This window comes from Lathyrus oleraceus, chromosome 6, assembly GCF_024323335.1.
Source record: "Lathyrus oleraceus cultivar Zhongwan6 chromosome 6, CAAS_Psat_ZW6_1.0, whole genome shotgun sequence".
Taxonomy (NCBI): domain Eukaryota; kingdom Viridiplantae; phylum Streptophyta; class Magnoliopsida; order Fabales; family Fabaceae; genus Lathyrus; species Lathyrus oleraceus.
Genome location: NC_066584.1, coordinates 23,403,202 through 23,421,726, shown reverse-complemented (window position 1 = coordinate 23,421,726; position 18,525 = coordinate 23,403,202). Strand labels below are relative to the sequence as shown.

Here is an 18,525-nt window from a genome sequence, read left to right as displayed (position 1 = left end):
CTTCTTCCCCTTTTTAGCCAAAAGAGACCAAAGAGACAAAATAAATGTCTATTCAGTCAAACAAATAGAATGTAAAGGGTTAAGTGTTACAGAGCCAAGTACATACACAGCTTTAACCAAGCTGAGATAAAATCCAACAAACCAGAAAATCCAGAAAAATACACATCAAGGCAGCAGAACATAACTGCCAAAAAAAACAGAACATCCAACAGAGCTAATAAAAAAATCATCTCATGAATGGGGGCCAACTTCAAAAAAGGGCTAATCAGAGGAGCTTGAGCTTGCATCTTCATCAGCCTCAGAAACAGAATTGCCACTTGTCTCATCTTTAGTTGCAGACCTCTCACTAGAGGTTTGGGCTTCAGCTTCCTTAGCCTGTCCAATATTCTCACTTTCAGCTTGCTCCAAGCTTGCAATCAAAGCCTCTAACGCTTCTTTTCTGGCTGTTGCTACCCTTATCCCTGCATCCAACTCTTTACAAGTTTCCTTCAGCTCAGCAATAAGACCACCTTTTGAGGCTGGCTTTTTCACAGCAGATGTCATGACAATGTCTTCGACATGACTGCCTTCAAACAATTTGTAGTGTACTGATAAAGGAGGTTTTCTTATACTAGGAAGGTCATTGGTGCTCAGAATTCCAGGGTCTTGACTCAGGATAATCCCACAAATCATTGAGTGAAAAGCTATAGGCAACTTTACTGCATTAGTAGAAGCATGCTTGACAATTTGTTCAAACATAAATCTACCATAACCAAATTTCAGCTTGGTTCCAACAGTAAAGATGAATCTTCCCAAGGTATTTGAAATTGTGGAAATGTGGTTGGTAGGCACCCAATTTGCAGATCCTATTTTATACAATATGGCATACTTAACAGCCAGCTTCCCAGCAGGAAGATGCTTTTTACTGGGCCACTCATTCACCTGCCTTGTTGTAATTTCCCTACAGACCTTATTGTCTGTAGCTTCCAGTTCACATGCACCTTCTATACCTCTTCCCAGAAACTTGTTAATGACAGTGGGAGAAAATGTGATACACTTCCCTCTCACAAAAACTTTACAGAATTCTTTGTTGTTTTTATCAGCAATATCTTCAGGAATATTTACAATGAATTCCTTAACCAATCCTTCATAGCAGTGAGATAACCCAACCACGGTCTTCATTAACCCAATATTTTTAATTAGGTCCATGACCTCTTTGACCTCAACAACATCATTTCCTAACTCTCTCTCTATAGCCACCCTTCTTTGGATCACAAACTTCCATTTTGCAGCTCCATCTTCAAGATGGAAAGAGATATTATCCAAATGTACCGCAACAACTTTCACATGGGACTTCCTCACAGTTGTCCTCTTCACAGGGGAGATGTCAGGGACATCTTCTTCAACATCTTCGTCAGACTCATACAATTTATTTGATCAACATGTGTTCATCAATGAGAATGTAAGACCTGCATACAACTCAAATTTGGAGAACTTTGAAGTTTAGGCCTTTACGCATACCAAGAAAGACAAACTATATGCTATATTTGTGAAATGTACATTCATTGATTTTTCTAGGTGTGGATGGTTACAAGTTTTAGAAGATGGTACATATGAGAGGATCCATATACATGTATGTTACTATAAATGAAACTTGCATATGGATGAAGTACAAATATATTGAAGATTTTAGACTCATAAACAAGAGTGGAAACGACTTAGTGTGAGGTGGAGCCTTTCACTTGTCTGACTAGATATGATGAAGATGATCATACTCCAACTTTTAATTCAAGTAGACTATAACCTACAATAGCCCATGATAACAATTGGAAAGAGATATAGATTGGAGGGATGTTGTTCCACTAAGAAGAGATAACTATACTAATCTTATTTTTTATGCTCTAAATGCAACTCAAAGTTGCAAGACTGAGAATCAAAGAACTTCAGGGAAGCATTTTATAACTAATAAAGCAATAAATGGTTAAAGGATGCAAAAGAGAAAAGGAATTCATGGGAAGGACTATTGGATATTTGTTCAAAATTTGTGGAAATAGATAAGTGCAATATATTCGATATGGTTTATATGTTTATGAAGTTGGCTTTAGTCTTTCCGGTAGCAACTGCAAGGCACTAAAGTGAGAGAATAGGACATAAATAGGCCAATCGAGGGAAAATACCATAAATATAAATTACAAAAAATATAAAAGACACTAAAGTGAAGATGTTGAGATTTGGAGGGGAGTTTATCAAAACTTTTGCCATTGGTTCCCAGCTCAACCGGGGGAATAAATCATAAATAAGAATAAAAAAGATTAAAATGCACTAAAATGCAATTGTAGGAAATCAAACTCATTACCAGCGCCATGTTTCCCCTCAGTTGCTAGGCCAAATGACGGAATAGAATGCTTTATTTTTAATTTAAAAAAAAGAGGGAGAAAAATTGAGTTGATTTACTTCAAACTAATATCTAACCGAGATGAAAACTCGTTAGAAAATATATATTTCGTTGTAGTGTTTTTTTATTCACACCATTATGTCTTATAGTTTGGAAGAATAAAATCATCTTTTTGGTCATTTATTCATCCTGCCAGTTGGACATATGTGAAGTTTTATCAATATTGGTGTGAATATCTGAATGGAAAGCCTTTTGTGACCATTTTCTTTCATCTCTTAAAATTTCACTATAGCTCTACGACTAGGACCCATGCTAGAGGATTAATCTATTTGGAGCCGAATGTGCACGATTTTAGGCCTCTTTTGGAGCTATAACCTTTCGAAGATCAGTTCTTTCTGGTAATCCCCCCATCAGTCCTGAAACGCATGCTATAGGTTATGCCATTGGAGACGGAGTAAAAAGAAAATGTGTTAAGTTGTTCCCTAAGTACTGGGTTGAGAGTCACTTTCTGCTGGGGAACAATATTTATGTGTTAAAGGAACATGATCTTTCTGATGAGGCTCGATACTAAAAGAAAAGTTTAACAAATTTTATTAACAACCTGGGATACTACAGATGAGGTTGAAAATAAACGCTTGCAGCACCTTATTGATGTTTGATTGATGATAGGAGCTCGCTCCCAACATGTGAGAAGAGTCATCTTTGGTAAGTTATGGAACCTTTAGGCTCTTTTGTTTTTAACTTTTCTGTTTATGATGCATTAGCTTTACCAATAATTGTGTGCATATCATATGAATGATAAAGTACAACTTCGGCTAATAAGGTGAGGAATACAACCGACTGGGAGTGACGTTATTTTGGAGACCCAACCGACTTTAACAAGTATCCCGAGTCTGAATTCCCATCCACGACTGACGGTGTCTAGCTCTTGCTCTGTAGGAGGTCGTCGACCCCTTTCTTTAGACGTGGATTACTCTCACTTGGCTAACTTGTCTAAGTCAGCTCTATAGGAATAAATGGATGCTTTGGTTCGGTATACCCGACTTGGCTTTACCGCTTTGGCTCTTGGCAGAGTTGGCCACTAGGAGGCTCTTTGGTCTGTTTGGCACCATGTTGGGAAGAAACGGCTGGAAGAAAGCATACAGGATCTAAAACTTCAATGGGATAAATACATGCAGGAAGTAGAGAAAGATTATACCTCTCTTACCAGGGTGGGGAATGCCTTGTTTTCCCTTAATCTTGCCGGTTCTCTCTTTGACTATGTGACTCATCTGGTGAAAACTGTGGTAAAGAACAACCATTATCTGACTTTTATTTAGAGCAGTATGTTGATGATAGTCTATCATTGCATATATTTAGTTAAAGAATCAGAGAAAAACAAGTGAAAGTAGAGCCAAAATGAAGAAGAATGACCAAAGAATGAGGGGGAAATAGTTAAGTGTGAAAATTGTGGACTTAGTGAAAATTTGAGTGAAAAAGGAGTAAAAAAGGATGCAACTTCAAAAATAATCACATGCACCATCACACAAAATCGTGTGTATGATAGGGTCATCAAAGCTGCATCGCGCGGGATGCATAGCATCACGCGCATAATAGGTACTTTTTCTGGGCTTTTCTGACACATTTTGGTCCATGATGACGCCTTTGAAAAGGGAGTTTATGCATTTTCACAAGGGTTACAAAATTGGGAGATCAATGCATAATTTTGAGAGCACAAGTGGAGATTTTTTGAGCATTTGAAGCCATTAGAGGCCATCACTTCAAGGGATTTCATATGTTATCTTTATCTATCAATTGTGGTATTTTTAATTGCACTATGAGTAGCTAAACTCCTCCAGGTTAAGTTGTGTTACGATGAACCCATTTCTATATTGTTGGATTATATGTTGATTTGACCATTATATGAACCTTTTGATCTATAATTCCATTCAATTGCTTATTGTTCTTAATGCTTTTCATGTGAGATACTCTTTTAATCTGATCTTGGGAAGATAGGGAATACTGACCATTAGTCTATGTGTTGGACATAGGGTAATTTTGTACTTACGCTGGTTGAATAAGAATAAGAGACCTGAGTAGTGGCATAGAGAATTAATATTCTATGCATCGCTTAACCTTGCTTACACTTGCAGATTAGGGATAGAAAACTCCGAGCAGTGGTTAGTGAGTTATTTCGTGAGGGAACGACTATAACAATTTTGTTAATTCATTGTGGTGTTATAGTGATAAGACCCCATTCATACAAGGCATCAAACATCAACAATAGAGGAACATTGGACTCTAAAATATAACTTGACCACTTTCGTCATATTGTTTACTCGTTTATTTACTTTTCACACTGAAACTCGAACCCCCCTTTTACTAGTTTTCTATACATTGCACACATTTTATCTTAGTTGAAGGAAGTCCATGTAGATTCGATATTTTTATTACTTCAACATTATCGGTACACATGCTGAGAAGTCATCATTTTTCATCTTCTTAGAAGGAGTTAAAGTCTTTGCGCCTTGATAACCCTCTGTTGACTCACCAATTTGTCTATCTTATGAGCATTATCCTTGAGGCATTTTCACAATCATTTTAGAATGATTTGCAACAACTGGAACACTTCAAACTAATATCTAACCGAGATGAAAACTCGTTAGAAAATATATATTTCGTTGTAGTGTTTTTTTATTCACACCATTATGTCTTATAGTTTGGAAGAATAAAATCATCTTTTTGGTCATTTATTCATCCTGCCAGTTGGACATATGTGAAGTTTTATCAATATTGGTGTGAATATCTGAATCGAAAGCCTTTTGTGACCATTTTCTTTCATCTCTTAAAATTTCACTGTAGCTCTACGACTAGGACCCATGCTAGAGGATTAATCTATTTGGAGCAGAATGTGCACGATTTTAGGCCTCTTTTGGAGCTATAACCTTTCGAAGATCAGTTCTTTCTGGTAATCCCCCCATCAGTCCTGAAACGCATGCTATAGGTTATGCCATTGGAGATGGAGTGGAAGGAAAATGTGTTAAGTTGTTCCCTAAGTACTGGGTTGAGAGTCACTTTCTGCTGGGGAATAATATTTATGTGTTAAAGGAACATGATCTTTCTGATGAGGCTCGATACGAAAAGAAAAGTTTAACAAAATTTATTAACAACCTGGGATACTAAAGATGAGGTTGAAAATAAACGCTTGCAGCACCTTATTGATGTTTGATTGATGATAGGAGCTCGCTCCCAACATGTGAGAAGAGTCATCTTTTGTAAGTTATGGAACCTTTAGGCTCTTTTTAAAATTCTGGTATAGTCAGAGTTCAGATGTTCTACACGAAGTCATGACATCTGATCCAACATTGTTACTAATACAGCAAGATAGTTATAAACATTAAAACCCAGTACTCATACACACTCAGTCACAGATGTCAATACATCTGCCAATATACCACCATGGAAAGAAGAACATCCAATTTTTATCCATCTAATGCAAACACACAGTAGAGATCAAATATAGCCCTTATGTTTATTTATCCTGCCCAGTTATCAGCATGATGTCTCAACATTGATTTGAACATCACCTGTCCCAACATTACAGATGGGTGAACTGTAACATACCAACCAGTCTATCAGTATCAGCAGTCAATAATGAATGTCATAACATTCTGTTTTGCAATCAGACTGTAGGCTATGTGTCAAGTCTGTTATTCTCTTCATAAATAGACTAGAAACAGATTGAGTTATAACAGACAAAATATAGTGTGCAGAAGGTAAAAACACCAGTAATTGTTAACCCAGTTCGGTACAACATTACCTACTCTGGGGGCATACCAAGCCAGGAAGAAGATCCACTATTAGCAGTATTAATTTAGAGTTAAACTCCCCCGTTTACAACTCTTCACTTAATCCCTACCCAATGCAATCTATACCTAGGCACTCCTAGATAGAAACCTCCAGTTTCCATTCCTATCATTACAAGTACCATGTAATGCTTAGGCAACTTGAACATGCTTCATAGCTTCGTTCAAGAACATAACAACTCTTGCCTATAGGCTTTGAGTTACAAATAATCTCATGCTTTCAAGCACTGAGAAACACTTGGTAACCTTCCCACAGTTTGGGAGGTTTACCTCACACATACCCCTAATTTTTACATTGTTTTAGGCTTACAAAACCTAGGTTACCATCTGCTATTTATAACCTAACCACCCAATTGGATTTGGGCCTTCAAAAATCGCAGCAAATCTTTCCTTTGTTGTTACAGAGCTGGCAGAATTCTTCTGCTACAATCAAGGTCTTTAATATTTTATTTCCTAAAAGATCTCCATATTTGGGAACTGTATATTCACTAAATATATTCACCAAATCTTCTGATTGAATCTTCAAGATCTTCACATAGGAGTTAGGATATTCACCAGATCTCCTAATTAATCACAAACCAAACCAGAATTAACTGATTCAGTTTTATACACATGTGAGATGTCACAGTCCCGATGTCGTGACATCTTACATGACATGTTGGTCCAGATGTTGAACTTCTTCAACCCAACATATTAAAACAACAGAGGTGATTACATTATTTGTTTTACAAAATTAATGCCAATCTTAAGGTACTAACAATCTCCCCCTTTGGCAAATTTTAGCTAAAACAAATAACCTAATATGGGTATGCACTTCCTCTTTGTCTTTGACAGCCCCAATGCCACCACCATTGTTAGTGTACATGAGGAAGAAGATGTACAAGGATCAGCTCCACCACAACCCTTCCCCTCAACAGTAGGGCTTCCTGAAGAATATGTAATGCTGAGTACATAGATAATGTAACTCAGATCACAAGACACAACTGTCTTCTTAACTCAGATCACAAGACACAACTGATATACCCAGTTAGTGACTTTTGTGTCTGAATCCATCTTCTCCTTGCTACCAGATATTGCTTGTTTCTGGTGCATCCTCAGGACAATGTTTCTCTCCCCCTTTTTAGCTAAACATTTATAAATGACACCTTCACAAAACCAGATCCAGGAGCAGTATGCCCAAATCTTAACAAACCCCATGGTTTAGAGGGAATGAAATGTCGCTCTTGTGAGAAGAGGAGTGCTGATACATCCTTTAAATAGGCCAGACCATGCTTAGGAATTAACGGTAGGAGTAAATGCTTGGTCAAGATCCATCCATATTTGCTGAGAATCAGTCAGAGAATCACCACCAATATCCCAGACAATCTTTGAATACCTTTTACAGCTCTTGACTGTTTTCAGAAACAGCAGTTCCAAGACTATTCCATAAATGTTGTCAGACACGTTACAAGCTATGTCTTAACATTTGATACTGCTTTTGTCTGTGTTCTTCATATATCCTTCCTATCACCATTTTCTAAAGCCACTTTCTCACCTCCAATGGTAGCTTGACATCTGGCACCACACATCCACATTTCCTTATATAACTTCCAGCAGGTACATAGGATATCTTATGTTAAGACATCACATATGACATCTTGTGAACACTCTGTCCTTTATTTTCACAAGGCAAAACTATCAGCAGTTTAAACCACATAACAGTAGTTTAATCAGCAGCAGAAGCAAAACCAATTACTAGCTATGGCTACTAGTAATACACATATGCACAAGGGTACTTCTCCTCCCCCTAAATCTGTGCAACAATCAACAAAATTACTAGTTATGGATGCAACTAGTAAGACACACAAATGCACAATGCACAAGGGTACTTCTTCTCCCCCTAAATATGTGCATTCACCAAAAAACAGCTACTGTACTCCAGTACATGTACCAGCCAGAATGTCATACTGACATCTGCTAAAACAACAGCACCTGTGCACCACATCCATATTTCCTTATGACTGAAGTTTCAGAAGGAAATAACAATATTGTCCAAGGCAATGTCATGACATCCGGTCAGACATTCTTCTGCTCACTCAGCCTTGACACACGCCCCATCATCTCACTAACTAACAAGGTGTCATACCCTGTTATTTGAGAACACATAGACCACAAGCTTGATGATTACTTGTAGTGCAAAGACAGAACTCCCCCTGTCATGAACAACCAACTCTCCTCTTGAAACTTGGAGATGAACATATCCAACACCCCAAAGTTGGACCTTCACATACTTCCTGATTCAAAGAGAACCCAGACAGCTTGATGAATGGAAAACATAAGACGCATCTTCATGTCTTCAAGAGCACACTCCCTGTTCAACCTTCTTGGCTGAACACATCCACACCCTGTGACAATCTCTCTTCTAACCAGAACAGAAAACAACATAACACCATCTGATATTCTTCAGATATCACTGAATCACAAGCTTGATCCAGACACAAATTGGGACATATACATTCTCATCCCATTACAAGAGATAATCTTCCATAGATAGCTCAGAGCTCCTTCCACAAGCTCCAAGAGATGAATAGAAAACACCTCCTTTTGTCTTCAACATACTACTTTTCTGCTCAAAAGTAACTTGTCTCAGACTATCCTCAAGAATAATCAGTTGCCATATGTAGATTATCTTGATTCTTCGAACTCACTTTTGAGATAGACCAAATGCCACTGGTTGACTACCTCCTTCATGAATCCTCATATGAAAAAGTCAAGTCTCATTTTTGACCTCTCCACGTTTATCAGACTTCTCCCAAAGATATTCTGACCTTCCAAGTGAGACTTGAACTTCAAGCTACATGTTTGAACACAACTTAGATTTTCTAAGACATGAACATGTAACAACCTTTCTATCCAGCAACTCCAAAGAACTGCAATGAGAACGACCTTTTTGAAGTATCCAATCTACAACCCTGTAGACCCTTCTATCTCAAGTTGATATGCCACTTCACCAACTAAGATTCTGATGTTTAACCAAATGTCATAACCTTGTGTTTTGACATCTAGCTGTTGAATTCAGCTCCTTCTTCTGCCACTTGAAAGAACTTCCTCCCTTCACAGAACAAGAGCTCAATGTTCTCATAGACTTGATTGTGGAACCAAGTTTGAGTAAACATCCTCCATCCTGCAGGTTTTCAGTTAAGTCATCCAAGCTCACACCTTGATGAATCCCTGCTTCTTCTCCAAAGACATCAGACACTCTGATGCATGAGTCTTCAGAAGGACCAGTTAGAAACTATCCCTTCAGCTATACCAAGGATTCCACTTCCTAAAGCAAAGCTGTTTCCATGATGTCAAGACTGTTGCCACTTGTTCTTGACACCATAGTGTGCGTTAGCTAATGCACTTTCTTACCTAGATCAGAAGTAAACTGATCCAAGTAACCACCATCAGGACTATGATGTTTTGTTCTTCTTGTACACACCCAGGATGAACATGTTTCTTGCTAGGAAACCTTTTCAGAGATCATATGCTTTTGCTGCCACCAAAGTGATAGATCATAAACCAATGTACTATCCTTCCTGTGATTCTGCACAGGATCTTGAAGATGAGATGTTCCAACATCTTTTAAAAACATCATTTATCTTGAGCTCCAAGGATAATCAATTAAATACTTGTACTTGGCACAAGTAGACATTGATCTTGAATCCTTTCCCAATATTCCTTTCAGATACTTCCACCATAAGACTACTTTGAAAATACTCTTCTAGTGTCAACATCTTCTGCTTGCAAGTACCTCAACAGTCTTGAAAATCTTCCCAGATTAAATTCACCCTTAGGAATGAGAGAGATGAATTCTTCCTTGCAAATGTGTCACACAACCACCAGAACCCATGTGACACAGGTCAACAGCCAACCAGACCCTAGGCTGACCGAACGTGAGGAGGTTAACCAAAACTCCCCCTCAAATTAACAATCATGGAAACTCCACACCAATATCCATGCATTGTACAGACATGTCTCGACATGACATACACCATCCCTACCAGTGGCAACTAACTCTATGAGTTATACCTATACATGCTCCAATCACACCAATCAGACTCCAGCTGACCATCAGTACTAGTGAAAGAAAACAACACCAGTCAATAGTAGATATGCATTGCCAGAGCATACTACCTCAACCAACCTCTGAATCTTCATATTCTCACTCCTTGAAAGAACTGCCACTTCTGAGCATGGTGTTTGAATAACAAGATTCATGGTCCCAATCCTCTTAAATGAAATAGCAATCAGGTTACCCTATTACTAACTTCTAATATCCAGGGAACTTGTCTTCCAACACAACATAGTACTTCAGGGAACAACTATCCAATCCTGATCAATCTATAGGAATAACACAGACAACAGGAAATTGCACCGTGTCACATCTCAACCAGCTCCACTTCTAGAGATCAGACGTCTAAAAGTGACCTTTTTGAGCATACAAACAGTTGATCCTACCCTTGTCAACTTAGCACCCACAGATGTCTCCTCTTCCAGGTCAGGAGTAGGTTCCAAACACACGTATCCCTTTGTTTGACACCTAAAACCATCTGCTCTTCAACCAGTAGCTGCATACTTGTTGAACAACATGTTCTAACATCGCATAGAACATTAGTTCCACCTCCTTGGAACAAACCCTCCTTGAAAGTCTTCAAGGTCTTCATATACACTACCCAAGAGAGTAAAAGAATCAGTGATCAGGTGATTCTTACAATCCTGAAGTGAGAACGTCATGATGAGTGGACTATAGGAGACTCAAGTATCTTTGACATCTTCAGTTGATTATGATGAAATCTTGAATACAACAGCCTTTCATCCACATGAGGGGAACCTTCATCAGAGTTTGAGTTTAGCCAGGTATTATGCAGCGGAAATCATAATACAACTCAACCTATGACTACGCACTTCACCAGATCAGCCTCCAAGAACATACCAAGTTTGAATATGTTTCAATACTAGCACAGTTGTTCCACACAAAGGCCAATTGCCAACCTCCAGAGACAGGCACACACAGTTCCTGTCATGAATAGTCCATCCACCTACTTCAAGGGACCATTCAGGGAAATCACAGAACCTTCCACAGGTTCCAACATCAGTATTGGCATAATTCCTTGCAAGATACCAGAAAGTATCACCCATGGATCTCATCCAGAAATAGAACAGGATGTCTGCTCTGATACCAATTGAAATTCTGGTATAGTCAGAGTTCAGATGTTCTACACGAAGTCAGGACATCTGATCCAACATTGTTACTAATACAGCAAGACAGTTATAAACATTAAAACCCAGTACTCATACACACTCAGTCACAGATGTCAAGACATCTGCCAATATACCACCATGGAAAGAAGAACATCCAGTTTTTATCCATCTAGTGCAAAGACACAGTAGAGAACAAATATAGCCCTTATGTTTATTTATCCTGCCCAGTTATCAGCATGATGTCTCAACATTGATTTGAACATCACCTGTCCCAACATTACAGATGGGTGAACTGTAACTGACCAACCAGTCTATCAGTATCAGCAGTCAATAATGAATGTCATAACATTCTGTTTTGCAATCAGACTGCAGGCTATGTGTCAAGTCTGTTATTCTCTTCATAAATAGACTAGAAACAGACTGAGTTATAACAGACAAAATATAGTGTGCAGAAGGTAAAAACACCAGTAATTGTTAACCCAGTTCGGTACAACATTACCTACTCTGAGGGCATACCAAGCCAGGAAGAAGATCCACTATTAGCAGTATTAACTCAAAGTTAAACTCCCCCGTTTACAACTCTTCACTTAATCCCTACCCAATGCAATCTATACCTAGGCACTCCTAGATAAAAACCTCCAGTTTCCATTCCTATCATTACAAGTACCATGTAATGCTTAGACAACTTGAACATGCTTCATAGCTTCGTTCAAGAACATAACAACTCTTGCCTACAGGCTTTGAGTTACAAATAATCTCATGCTTTCAAGCACTGAGAAACACTTGGTAACCTTCCCACAGTTTGGGAGGTTTACCTCACACATACCCCTAATTTTTACATTGTTTTAGGCTTACAAAACCTAGGTTACCATCTGCTATTTATAACCTAACCACCCAACTGGATTTGGGCCTTCAGAAATCGCAGCAAATCTTTCCTTTGCTGTTACAGAGCTGGCAGAATTCTTCTGCTACAATCAAGGTCTTTAATCTTTTATTTCCTAAATGATCTCCATATTTGGGAACTGTATATTCACCAAATATATTCACCAAATCTTCTGATTGAATCTTCAAGATCTTCACATAGGAGTTAGGATATTCACCAGATCTCCTAATTAATCACAAACCAAACCAGAATTAACTGATTCAGTTTTATACACATGTGAGATGTCACAGTCCCGATGTCGTGACATCTTACATGACATGTTGGTCCAGATGTTGAACTTCTTCAACCCAACATATTAAAACAACAGAGGTGATTACATTATTTGTTTTACAAAATTAATGCCAATCTTAAGGTACTAACACTTTTGTTTTTAACTTTTCTGTTTATGATGTATTAGCTTTACCAATAATTGTGTGCATATCATATGAATGATAAAGTACAACTTCGGCTAATAAGGTGAGGAATACAACCGACTGGAGTGACGCTATTTTAAAGACCCAACCGACTTTAACAAGTATCCCGAGTCTGAATTCCCATCCACGACTGACGGTGTCTAGCTCCTGCTATGTAGGAGGTCGTCGACCCCTTTCTTTAGACGTGGATTACTCTTACTTGGCTAACTTGTCTAAGTCAGCTCTATAGGAATAAATGGATGTTTTGGTTCGGTATACCCGACTTGGCTTTACCGCTTTGGCTCTTGGCAAAGTTGGCCACTAGGAGGCTCTTTGGTCTGTTTGGCACCATGTTGGGAAGAAACGGTTGGAAGAAAGCATACACGATCTAAAACTTCAATGGGATAAATACATGCAGGAAGTAGAGAAAGATTATACCTCTCTTACCAGGGTGAGGAATGCCTTGTTTTCCCTTAATCTTGTCGGTTCTCTCTTTGACTATGTGACTCATCTGGTGAAAACTGTGGTAAAGAACAACCATTATCTGACTTTTATTAGAGCAGTATGTTGATGATAGTCTATCATTGCATATATTTAGTCAAAGAATCAGAGAAAAACAAGTGAAAGTAGAGCCAAAATGAAGAAGAATGACCAAAGAATGAGGGGGAAATAGTTAAGTGTGAAAATTTTGGACTTAGTGAAAATTTGAGTGAAAAAGGAGTAAAAAAGGATGCAACTTCAAAAATAATCACATGCACCATCACACAAAATCGTGTGTATGATAGGGTCATCAAAGCTGCATCGCGCGGGATACATAGTATCACGCGCATAATAGGTACTTTTTCTGGGCTTTTCTGACACATTCTGGTCCATGATGACGCCTTTGAAAAGGGAGTTTATGCATTTTCACAAGGGTTACAAAATTGGGAGATCAATGCACAATTTTGAGGGCACAAGTGGAGATTTTTTGAGCATTTGAAGCCATTGGAGGCCATCACTTCAAGGGATTTCATATGTTATCTTTATCTATCAATTGTGGTATTTTTAATTGCACTATGAGTAGCTAAACTCCTCTAGGTTAGGTTGTGTTACGATGAACCCATTTCTATATTGTTGGATTATATGTTGATTTGACCATTATATGAACCTTTTGATCTATAATTCCATTCAATTGCTTATTGTTCTTAATGCTTTTCATGTGAGATACTCTTTTAATCTGATCTTGGGTAGATAGGGAATACTGACTATTAGTCTATGTGTTGGACATAGGGTAATTTTGTACTTACGCTGGTTGAATAAGAATAAGAGACCTGAGTAGTGGCATAGAGAATTAATATTCTATGCATCGCCTAACCTTGCTTACACTTGCAGATTAGGGATAGAAAGCTCCGAGCAGTGGTTAGTGAGTTATTTTGTGAGGGAACGACTATAACAATTTTGTTAATTCATTGTGGTGTTATAGTGATAAGACCCCATTCATACAAGGCATCAAACATCAACAATAGAGGAACATTGGACTCTAAAACATAACTTGACCACTTTCGTCATATTGTTTACTCGTTTATTTACTTTTCACACTGAAAGTCGAACCCCCCTTTTACTAGTTTTCTATATATTGCACACATTTTATCTTAGTTGAAGGAAGTCCATGTAGATTCGATATTTTTATTACTTCAACATTATCGGTACACATGCTGAGAAGTCATCATTTTCCATCTTCTTAGAAGGAGTTAAAGTCTTTGCGCCTTGATAACCCTCTGTTGACTCACCAATTTGTCGATCTTATGAGCATTATCCTTGAGGCATTTTCACAATCATTTTAGAATGATTTGCAGCAACTGGAGCACTTCCATCATCCTTAGGCTATCTTAAGGGAGCATATCCAACTGGATCAAGTGGTCAAAGATTCACAAATCGTTTCTTTGTGCAAGTAACCTAGTCAATCACTTTTTTGCGTATTATGATAACATGAAATAATATCACATTTTTGGACTCGATTTAATTAAATTATATTATTATTCACTTCAATTTATTTCATTTTATTCGATATTACTTGGTATTTTTCCTTTTATTTGTCTCAGATAGCTTATTTGAAGCACAAGTGAAAAAGGAAGAAAAGGAGGTGCAAAAAGAAATGAAGAGAAGCAAATTTCACCAAACCAAAGCCCAGCCCAAAAGTACCAGCGCTGAGCCTGTGACGAGCGCCACACATGGTGTGACGAGCGTCACACCCTGCAGCCTTGTGTTACGAGCGTAACACATGGTGTGACGGACGTCACACCATTCTCCTATATTTTTGGCTTCAGAAGCGCAACAGAGGCACGTTGAAGCCTATTGTTACGCTTGACCCTTGGAAACGTGAAGACCACTTTTACGGAAGGAGTTTTGGAAATCGTTACAAATTGGGATAATATAAATAGAGCCAAGGAGCAAACCCTACAGCTCCTCTCTTCTTCGTGTTTTTTCTCTTCCAGCCGTGCAAGCATACTTTACAGCATATTTTTTTAAAGTTTTTACTTTTCTTTGCAATTTCTATTTTCTTTTCCAGTCAATCTGTCAGCACTTAATTAATTTTTCACACAATATTTTCTACACCGGAAACTATTGTGTATCTTTTACCGGATCTAACCTTACGTTAGACCCTAAGTTTTTTTTCCTTCACTTTTATTTTCCTGTCCGATTGAAGAATTCAAGAACAAATCCAATCGGTCTGTGGTGGAGTGTTCAAGACTGCTATTAATTACTCAGGTCCTTTAATTATAATTTGAATTTATATATGCCCTGCTTTATTGTTTATTTACATTATTTGCCTGAGATGTTTCTATTTAAGCATGATGATTGTTTAGATCTGTTTAGCATGTCTGGCTAATTTATTTAGGTATCGGTATGTAAAGTAAGCGGAATGAAGGAATCAAAACTAAGTTGGTTTAATTACGTTTAAAAATAAAATCACTCTTTTTATGGTCTCAATTTACAGGTTTAATACCAAGGTTTTTGTACGAGAGTAAAAGACTAAAGAAGTTAAAATCAATAGAACGAAAGTTTGAGTTTTTAACTGGACAGTGTAAATTGGACATTAATTCTAGATCAGGGCGAAAGCAATTTTTAGAGTTAATTAAATTCTAATCTTTTTCAAAAAGTATTTTTAAAAGTTAAATGTGAGGACGAGAGTTAAGCATTTGAATTTAATTATATAATCTAAGTCAACAGAGTGAGAGTTTGAGACGAGGGTGTTTAAACGATTACTATTTCCTTAAAAAGAGTTTCTATAGATTCTATTGTTTTCAAAAGGTGATTTTGGACTTAACTAATAAGTGACAGCTACGTTAATACAAATTCATAGTCTATTCAACAGAGCGAGAGTTTGAGAAAAGACTTTTAATCAATAGTGTCTACTGAAAAGATTTATTTTAAAACCAAGAAACCAACGAAGATTTGATTCCCTAATCACGACGAACTACATACCGATATCCGCTTAATTGATATTTAACTTAGATCTTATTTTAGTTTTTACTTTTCCCCCGAACAATCAAATTATAATCCGCCTTAGCTTTACGAAGTAACCTTAGAAAACGGTATATCGATTCATAAGTCCCCGTGGGATCGATATCTTTTAAAACTACGCGATAGAACTGTGCACTTGCAGTTAGTACCCCAATTCGACTCATAAAGTCGCGATCAAGTTTTTGGCGCCGTTGCCGGGGACTTTTATTTAGTCGATATCGTAACTCTTCTGTTACGCTGTAGAGACTAAGGCAATTTTTATTTTTTCTTTTCTTTCTTTCGTTGATTTGTATGCCACACACTCGCTCACAAGGCGAGCCGTTTTACTTACGAATCAACGACATCGAACTATATCTCCGAGTCTTACGACGAATTCGGGAATATCGTGCTGCAAACAATCTCCCTCCTATCGAAGTGCCTGACCTCAAAAATCTTCTTCCTTCGCCGATACCCGAGATGGCAGAACCAGCTCGTGCTCTTCGAGATTACGCTACTCCATCGCAAGATGAGCCGCATTCGAGTATTGCTCCACCTGCAATCGAAGCAAACAACTTCGAACTTAAACCTTCTCTGTTGCAGGCAGTGCAACAAAATCAGTTCTCTGGAAATCCTACCGAGGATCCAAACCTTCATTTATCCGTATTTGTCCAATACGCTGATACTGTTAAAGCTAATGGTGTCACTTCAGAGGCAATTCGACTTCGCCTTTTTCCTTTCTCGTTAAGAGATAAAGCTAGAAGATGGCTTCAGTCTCTTCCTTCCAACTCAGTTACCACATGGAACGAGTTGAAGAAAGTCTTCCTTGCCTGATATTTTCCTCCAAGCAAAACAGCTATGTTGAGAGCCCAGATAAATGGATTTAAACAGAAAGATAACGAGTCTCTTTTCGAAGCATGGGAAAGATACAAAGACATGATGAGACTTTGTCCACGCCATGGTTTAGAGGACTGGTTAGTGATTCATACCTTCTATAATGGTCTCTTGTACAACACAAGGTTAACAATAGACGCCGCAGCAGGTGGTACACTTATGGATAAACCTTATGCCGATGCTTATCAACTTATCGAAAGCATGGCCCAAAACCATTATCAATGGGGAAGCGACCGAGCAACGGTAGAGAAACCTTAAATGAAAAGTGGCATGTACGAGATAAGTAGCCTTGATCATGTTAATGCAAAAGTGGAAGCCCTGGCCCAGAAAATTGAAAGTTTGAATGTATCACCTCCAACCACCGTGGTTGCCGCAACTCAAAATTGCGAAGTCTGTGGAATCCAAGGTCACACTCCTGCTGATTGTTAACTCCTAACAGGAATCCAAGCAAAATAAGTAATTATGCTCAAGGAAATCCCTACTCGCACACGTATAACTCAAACTGGAAGAATCATCCTAATTTTTCATATAAGAGTAATAATGCTTTATACGCACCAGGACAAGCTCTAAATCAAGCCCCAGCTATACCTCCTGGATATCAAAAGCCGACCCCATCTACACCTAACAATAATGTTCCTAGGAAATCCAACTTGGAGATAATGATGGAGAACTTCATAGCTTCTCAACAGCAAACCAATAAAGATTTCTTAAACCAGAATATACACACTAGCGAACAAATCAAACAACTAGCAAGTAAAGTAGATGCCTTGGCTACCCATAACAAAATGCTGGAAACACAAATATCACAAGTAGCTCAACAACAAGCGCCTACTGCTGCCCCAACTGGTGCATTTCCTGGACAGCCCCAACCTAACCCGAAAAGCCACGCTCATGCAATCATACTAAGAAGTGGAACGGAAGTGGAAGGACCAGTAGATCCAAGAAATGAAAACCAAAACTCTAAGAAGTCAATTGAGGAAGAAAGTACACCTAAGGAAAAGGAAGAGATTAATAAGGAAACCATAGAAAAGAAAGAATCTTATGTACCTCCACCACCTTATAAACCACCTATCCCTTACCCTCAAAGGCTTATTAAAACCAAAGATGCGGGCCAATTTAAAAAATTTGTTGACCTACTGAAACAGTTAAACGTCACAATTCCATTTACAGAAGCTATTACGCAGATGCCCTCATATGCTAAGTTCTTAAAAGAAATTCTTTCTAATAAAAGGAAACTTGAAGATAGCGAAACAGTTACACTCACTGCTGAATGTAGCGCTATAATCCAGAATATGCCTCCTAAACTTAAAGATCCAGGTAGTTTCTCTATACCCTGTCACATAGGAAAATTTGTCATAGATAAAGCCTTAT

At 38.1% G+C, this 18,525-nt stretch overlaps 1 non-coding gene across 1 annotated transcript; it reads right to left on the bottom strand.

Moving 5' to 3' along the window:
- Positions 1 to 17,118: 17,118 nt before the first annotated feature.
- LOC127098842 (small nucleolar RNA R71) lies at positions 17,119 to 17,225 on the bottom strand. Its single transcript, XR_007793530.1, has one exon. It is a non-coding gene; the product is annotated as a small nucleolar RNA R71 (small nucleolar RNA).
- Positions 17,226 to 18,525: the final 1,300 nt, after the last annotated feature.